Here is an 8,754-nt window from a genome sequence, read left to right on the forward strand (position 1 = left end):
TTCAGGGACACTAGGATTCAAATCTCTGCTTAGTCTGGAAACCCACTGGGTGACTTTGGCCAAGTCAAACTCTCTGAGCCAAAGAGGAAGGTAATGGCAAACTTCCTCTAAATAAATCTTGCCAAGAAAACCCTATGATATGTTCATTTTAGGGTCTCACCATAAATTGGAAACAACTCGAGGGCACACGACAACAAGCAACATATTTAGCATATGGTACCTAACAGAATCTCATGCATTTTTACTCCCAAACAGATCTGTCTTTAGCAGGGCTTATTCTATATAGTATCCCAAGCCATGTCTACATGGGTGTTTTACCCCAAGTTCTCCTCAAGCTCACTACCTTATGCTTACACAATGCAGGGCCAGAATGCAGATTTAAGTGCAGTCTGTCTTCACAATGCCCACATCCAGTTCAGGGCCTCCTCCCCTAACCTCACTTTTTGCTGAGGGTTTTTAGGAGGAGGGGGTTCAGTGACAGTGGCATCTTCCTTTTCACTCAAGGACCCTGTTTGTCACCTGTGGGCATGAGGCAGTCTGAGATCAGAATGAGCACCCAGCAACAATTGCACCCAACATCAATTGCACAGCTGAGAGATTTGTTTTGACTTCAGCAGTGCCCTATTTTACTGTCATCTTATATAATTGGATATTTTTTTTAGCAGTCTCTAAATTCTGGTTCTTGTTTTCCATATATACTTGACTATACATCAACCTCATTTATAAGTTGAGGGCAGGTTTTGGAGCCATAATTATGGATTTTGATATGACTCATGGATAAGTCAAGGGTAAAATTTGGGGCAAGTAGTACTATAGTTATTATGACAACAGGACAAAGCAAATGAAAACAATGCCAAAAACTTACAAAATTCCAGGAGGCATAACTGTTTGTGCTCATATTAAAAGCTGGATCAATGAGAGAATAGAGGGCAGTAGTGCTTCCAGGACAGATTACTCTCTTGCTTTTGACCAGGGGATGGTTCCTTTTTATATAAATAAGAGTTAAAATACAATACTTACACTGATCCATGGATAGGTTGACTCAAGTTTTTGGGGTTAATTTTTTGACTAAAATTTATAGTTTTATACCTGTGTATATACAGTATTACTGCACCATGGAGAAATTATCATCAGGTCTGGGTTAAACCCAAGTTTTGCATCCAAGTTTTAATGTTTCTGTCCTGTTTGTTTCATACATATCTTCTTTAAAAATAGAAATAAAAAAACCCTCAAAGTATAGGAAGGGAAAGCTTAGAGAGACCCCCTCCTCACACAGATCACTTCAATAGGTACATTTTGTTGCTGATCTCACTACACTAAGAACAAGTTGCTTCATTTTATAGTCTTTTTACATATATACTTTTGTGTCATCAATCCAAAATTAGAAATGAGCTATGTGGATCTTTGGTCTACTGCCCAGGTGTTAAGTACTGATGGGCAACTTTAAGTAGTAATGTTCAAGTTGTCATCCTGACAGACAATGTTCCTGCAGTATGGATGAAAACACAAATATTTCCCCATATTTCCTAATAACTCTTCCTGCTTTGAAAGTATATGTTTACAGCAAAATACACATTGTTTTTCTATGTAAAAACATATTTTCTGAGTAGAAACCATGTTTTCAGCATAGAAATAACCACAATTTATCTAGCTCAGATAGATGCTTGTTATCAGCTTCAGCTGATACGCCAGCTATGACCCTACCTGGCACCAGGTGACCTAGAAACAGTAGTACACACTCTAGTAATCTCTCGATTGGACTTCTGCAGTGAGCTCTACATGGGGCTACCCTTGTACCTAACTCAGAAACTTCAGTTAATCCAAAACAAGGCAGCCAGGTTGGTTGCCAGAAAATCAAGCGGCGACCATAGCAAGCAATAGCAAGTACATTTCTATACCGCTTATCAGTGCACTTAAGCACTGCCTAAGCAGTTTACAAAGTGTAAGCTAATTGCCCCCAACAATCTGGCTACTCATTTTAGCAAACTCAGAAGGATGCAAGCCTGAGTCAAGCTAGAGCCTTTTTGCTGGTATTGAACTCACAACTTTATGGTTTGTATGTGTGGCTGCAGTACAGTGGTACCTCGGGATACGAAATACCCAGGTTACGAAATTTCCGGGATACGAAAAAATCCCATAGGAAATAATTGTTCCGGGTTACGAATGTTTTTTCGGGTTACGAAAAAAATTTTGGTGCTTTTTTCGGCTTTTTCGCACAGAATCGCGGCTTTTCCCCATTAGCGCCTATGGCATTTCGGCTTACGAAGGCTTTTCGGGTTACGAAAGCGGCCGCGGAACGAATTAATTTCGTAACCCGAGGAAGCACTGTACAGTCATTTAACCACGGTGCCACCAGATCTTTACACTGGCTGCCAATTAGTTTCCGGGAACAGTACAAAGTGTTAGTATTCATTTTTAAGGCCCAAGATTGCTTAGGTCCAGCTTACTTAAAGGAACGTATCCTTCCATACATTCCACCCTGCATGCTCAGGTCCTCTGGGACAAATTTACTACAGCTAAAGAAGACCAGACGCTGTGGTTACCCAGAAGACCTTCTCATCAGCGGCTCCTAAACCTTGGAATGAGATCTGTCACATAACATCTCTTGAGGCCTTTAAAAAAGCTATCAAGACAGATCTCTTCCAGCAGGCATTCCCAGACTAATACATGGGCCATCTCCACTGTCCCGCAACTATGCCTTCTTCACTCTCCCTTAAACCACCTCATTGTAATGGGGATTAAATTTTATTGTAATTTTTATTGTGATTTTAATAATTAATTTTTATACTGTTGTATTTTAAATTGTGGGTTAGGGATTGTGTTATTATTTTACTGTGGTGCGGTACGGACCACCCAAAAAGGGTGGCCTTCTGGCACCTGTTTTTCCGCCGGAGGGAAGCCGCAGCTGCCAAACCACACTGCTTCCCACTGGCAGATAAAGAACCCACAAAAAGCAGTGCGCTGGTGCACTCATTATGTAAGCACCATATGACTCTGTGCAGATGCCATGCAGTGCTTACGTAACAATGGTGGCGCCCATGTATACGTTGTATACATTGTTACGCCATGTGGGTGCTCCACCCCCAGGCAACCCTCGCACATGATGAGGGTGTTGGAAAGGCCCGTTTGTACCAGGCCTATGTTTTATTTTTTTATTGTAACCTGTCTTGATCCTCTGGGGAGAGGCGGGCTAAAAATAATAATAATAATGATGATGATGATAATTAATAATAATAATTTGTTTTATTTATATACCGCTATTCCAAAGATCATAGCGGTGAACAGCAAGTAAGCTAATTAGCAAGTAAGCTAATTTGCCCCCAACAGTCTGGGTACTCATTTTAGCGACCTCGGAAGGATGCAAGCCTGAGTCGAGCTTGGGCCCTTTTGCTGGTCTTGAACTCGCAACCTTGTGGTTTCTAGTGAATGGCTTCAGTACAGGCATTTAACCACTGCGCCACCAGGGCTCATGATGATGATGATGATGATGAAAATACTTTCTGTGCAGAAATGCATGTCAGTTTCTAAGTAGAATACATTTCCTGTACAAAAGTACAATATTGGGGGGGGAGGTTTCTGTACAGCAAATACCTTTTTTGCAATAATACAGTAATACTGTTTCTTTACAGAAATGCATAGAATCATAGAATCATAGAGCTGGAAGAGACCGCAAGGACCATCCAGTCCAACCCCCTGCCATGCAGGAAAACCAGATCAAAGCATCCCCAACAGATGGCCATCCAGCCTCCGTTTGAAGACCTCCAAGGAGGGAGGCTCCACTACACTCCGAGGAAGTGTGTTCCACTGTTGAACAGCCCTTATTGTCAGAAAGTTCCTCCTAATGTTGAGGTGGAATCTCTTTTCCTGCAGCTTGCATCCATTGCTCTGGGTCCTAGTCTCTGGAGCAGCAGAAAACAAGCTTGTTCCCTCCTCAATATGACATCCCTTCAAATATTTAAACAGGGCTATCATATCACCTCTTAACCTTCTTTTCTCCAGGCTAAACATACCCAGTTCCCTAAGGCGTTCCTCATAGGGCTTGGTTTCCAGACCCTTCACCATTTCAGTCGCCCTCCTTTGGACACGCTCCAGTTTCTCAATGTCCTTTTTGAATTGTGACACCCAGCAGGATTCGAACCTACGCAGGGAGTCCCCATTGGATTTCAAGTCCAACGCCTTAACCACTCGGCCATCACAGCTGCCTCTAATGCACATCTTGTCTGAGCACCTTCTATGCAGAAAATCATGTGTGTGTTTTCTCTGCATGCTTTCTGAACAATAACAAAAAACACATACATATTGCTGAGCAGATGAATGCTTCTTGAAGCACAAGAGAGTCTTCATGAGGATGCAGTGTTAACTAGTGTTAAAATATGTCTAGTGTGACTGGAGGAAACCATTGTCTCTGTACAACCCATTAACAAGGGACTGGAATTTGTAGATTTATTCAAATTATTATGTTTCCCTTTCCAGTCCTAAACTAAATAGCTCTTTAAATAAAAAGGGGCTTCAATTAAAGGACAGTCTAACAACCTCCCACAAAGATAGTTGTCCTTTTTAAGTAGGACACTTAACCACATAACTGTACAATCCACCGAAACAAAGACGTCTAGCCATATATGACACTCTGGCAGTGGTTTAATAAATCCACCCCAGTCTTCATAAAAGTTTCTAAATACCTGGGGGATGAAATTGTGAAGCACTTGGCCGAATAATGTATGGATTATGTTACATTTGTATGTTACAAATTGTGTAGGTCTGATGTAAAATAACCAAGGCATTTTGCTCTGATGTACAGCAGTCTTCATAACCAGTCACACAACTTATTCATTAGGTTTACTTATCTATGTGCCTTTTCTTAAATAGAATTTGGAGGGAGCTTCTTGGTAACATTTGATAAGAAAAAAGTTTAAAATAAAAACAACGATCAGTGAGTGGTCTATAGTAAGAGCCCTGAGATGTACTAAATAGACTTTTCTCAAAGATTCAGAAATACATTTCCAATAATCCCAAGGACACAGTCAAAAAGGAAAGCTCTGATGTTTTCTAAAAGGAAGGGCAGGAGAGTGAATTGTCAGCATTGTGCACCATTCTTTCATCTCTACATTAAATATGCATTGCTTTTACTAGCTGTGTGGTTTCAAAGAATGTTTTGTTGGCTGATTAATCTTTCTTTGTTACCAGAGCATTGGTAGCCATACGTTTCTTGTTGATTAAGTGAATACTGCTTAGTGTAATGGTGTAATGTGTTTTATTAAGATGCTGCAGCTCCAGTGATGGACCATTAATTAACAAATCATAAAAATGATCGAACTCTAAGCTTTAATATGATAGTCCAAGGATAAAGTGAGTCTGTGTCTGAGTTGCTGTTGTTGCTGCTGATGGTAATTTTATTGATTTATTTATATTATAATTTATTTACCAGACAGTTGACTATATGGGATATATTCATAATCATTTTATTTGATAATAGCAACTAGTAATAAAATGGCAGACTGATTCTGAGATAATTCTAGGGTTCTCTCATGAGTAGTTTTATTAAGTTAGTTATTAAATTTCCTTAGCATGTCCAGTACTAAAGAAATCAATCACTTATATGTAACTGCACTATTTTGAAATGTATGAATTGCATTCGTCATCATGCTGCTAGAGAGTGACTTCCCCAAGGACTTCCTTTTATTTTATCTAGGAAGTCCTGAGGATTGGTAGATTCTCTTGAAGTACGATACTATTATTGTTCAATAGTATTTCCTTTTATTGAAAACACCCCTCATTCCCCACCTCATAACTATCCTATTCAAGGGGGTCCACCTCCACTTTTTCACAGGGCTTTATGGGCTGGAAGGGGAAGGAGGAAGGCAGTCACCCTTTGCAAACTCATCTCTTTACTCTTTAGAGTTGTGTCATGTTCTTTCACAGCTGCTCTTTCCATTCCTAGTCTTCTTCTTATTTCTTGACTACAGTCTCCATTCTGATCAATGTTTGATGAAAGGTACATGAAATCTTTAACTATTTTGATTTCTTCATTATTTTTGTTGAATTTGTGTATTCAATGGTCATTTATTTTTTGTTTATGTTCAGCAAAGAGCCTGCCTTTGCACTTTCTTCTTGGACTTTCCTTAGTGATTATTCCAAGATTGTAGATGCTTTCCTCTAGTATTATGGTGTCTTAGATTGTCGATGTTCCTTCCTCTTATTTTCACTACTCCTTTTTCTGAGTCTTAACCTGCTATTCTTGTGATGTTTTCAGCATTCAGATTGAACAAACAGGGAACCATTTTGTTTCTTCATAACCTATTCAAACAGTTGCCTCTTGTCCTGAGAACAGATTTTTTGTCAGGAATATCAAATATAGTAGCCCTCCCATGTCATTATGAGCTTTCCATAGCTTTTCATGATTTACACCTACAAGTCATTGATATTTTCTGAACAGTAGAAGGATAAAAGAAGATGTATTATGTTTCATATTCCAGGTAAGAATGAATTTAATATTTATGTTTGAGAAGTCATAATTTCTTAAATTGTGCAACCATTGTGTGATCATCATGGGCACACAGAAGAACAGATTGTGTGCTTTTGCATCTTGACCTTGGAACAGGCACATGAAGATCTTTATTTTTTCCTTCACTAAAAGATTTTAAGTTTTTGGTAAAGTGTTCTAACACTTAATTTAACTTAATTTGGTGAGTTACCTGGTGTCATCAAAGGAAGAATCTAGTGATAGTAATGGAATTACATTGTCACATGATAACCTTTCATGGCAGATTGAGACATTTTCCATTCAATTTTACCCATAGGATAGAAAATTAGATGTCAAAATGATGATATCCTGTAGCTTTCTTTCCCTCTGCACTTGTATGCATTAGTAATGCATTTTAAAGAGAGCAAAATGACTTTGATTTACAACTTGTACTTATGGAGTTGGAAAAGATATTAGAGAGCAAAAGACACACTGTGTCATTTGAGTAGGATAAAATCAGTAGAAAATATACATAAATAAAAATGGGGAAGATGAATAAACATTATACACTACAAAATGAGAGGAAACATAGTATGGCTACTATCTTGTATTTGCTTCACTGTGAATAAGCTCCAGTGCATTAAATTGTACTTACTTCTTAATACTTCTGAGTAGTCAGAAGCAGGATTGCACATTACATCTGTTTTCCATATAAATGATTCTCTTGAAAAACACACATTAATTTTTAAAGAGGATTGAAATATATTTGTATTTAAGTGTTTATGGATCTTAAGGGAGGGCAACTCCCATTACTCTCCAGTTCTGTTGTTGTTATTGTGTGCCCTCAACTAGTTTTCAACTTATGATGACCCTAAGGCCCCCATTGGGTTTTCTTGGCAAAATTTGTTCAGAGGAGGTTTGCCGTTGCCTTCCCCTGAGGCTGATAGAATGTGAACTGCCCAAGGTTACACAGTGAGTTTTCATGGCCTGGCTGGGAATTCAATCTTGGTATCCAGTCACAGTCCGGCACTCAAACCACTATGCCATTCAGTTTATGTATCCTCTCCTTCAAGTGTAGTCTTCTAACTTTCATACAACCTGGCTGCAGCAGAGATTGAAAACAGGTCTTACTCCTTTGGCTCATATGAGAGATTGAACTGTTTCATTCAAGCTTGATATTACTGGAAATTTGTAATGTTAAGAATCACTACCTGTGCTTGTTTGTTTTCTTTCTCACTTCCTCTTTCCTTTTGTGTCATGTCTTCCAGATTGTCTGATTATGGAAAAGGAATGTTTTATTTGTTAGTGATTTCACTGACTTTGTGTAAGTCAGTCTGGGATGTTATCTTAGGTGAAAACATAGGGGCTGTACAGATGGGTGGCATGCAGCCACCCCTTTAATGGCCGGATTGGAGCCGCAGCAACCTCACCTCGCAGCCCCAATTTGGCCTCTGAAGAGCTCAAAAAGGAACCGCAAAAGGCAGCTCTTTTTTGCAACCCCCAAGGGGTGCCATAGCTGTGGTGGCATGGCATTATGATGTCCCTTTGGTGCTGCATCATCTTGATGCAGCACCGGAGGGGCGTCAATATGGTGCATGCCGTGTAGACCAGTGCACATCAAAATGGCACCCTAGGGGCAGAGTTAGGTGTCCAGTGTGAGGACGTCGCACCCTAATTCTTCCCACAGGCTGGCACAAAGTGCAAGTTTGTATAGGCCCTAAAATAGCTAACTACAAAACAATTGTTGATTCCTGTGCTATGGAAAATAATTACCTGGCCCAATTCTTCAGCTCATTCTGTTATTCCACGAAGACCAAAAATATCTGCTTATTGGAAAGGAATTCCTCAAGCTTTCAGTGAAGACAGAAACTTTTTCCTGGAAAAGTAACATTTTATCCAAGAAGGAGCATCTTCCAATATGTCACCTCCATCTTAAACAAAACTGCAAATCCAAAGGCAAGAGTTTATTCTACTCATGTTTCCTCAAGGGCTCCCCAGCCCCACATCTTAACTCTTAAATTCCTCACAGCATTTGACCACTGTAAGTTAGAAAGGGGTGTGTACACACACACACACACACACACAAACACACATAAGACTTCATATCTCATACATTAAGCTAATGTGCCACTTTATACATTAAGCTCACATGCAAAATGAGGGTAGGAAGCAAGTGCATTTCTCCTCAAGAGTTTTTCCAGTTCTAGCCACTTTTTTCTGCTCCAAACAAGTGAATTGGCAACATTTTACATTCCCTTGTATTAATCAAGGAAGAAGCAGCGCAAGTTGGTGAA

General features: G+C 39.5%; 1 non-coding gene across 1 annotated transcript; it reads right to left on the reverse strand.

Moving 5' to 3' along the window:
• Nucleotides 1-4,111: 4,111 nt before the first annotated feature.
• Nucleotides 4,112-4,199, reverse strand: TRNAS-UGA. Its single transcript has one exon. It is a non-coding gene; the product is annotated as a tRNA-Ser (tRNA).
• Nucleotides 4,200-8,754: the final 4,555 nt, after the last annotated feature.

Source organism: Sceloporus undulatus, chromosome 1 (assembly GCF_019175285.1).
Source record: "Sceloporus undulatus isolate JIND9_A2432 ecotype Alabama chromosome 1, SceUnd_v1.1, whole genome shotgun sequence".
NCBI lineage: Eukaryota > Metazoa > Chordata > Lepidosauria > Squamata > Phrynosomatidae > Sceloporus > Sceloporus undulatus.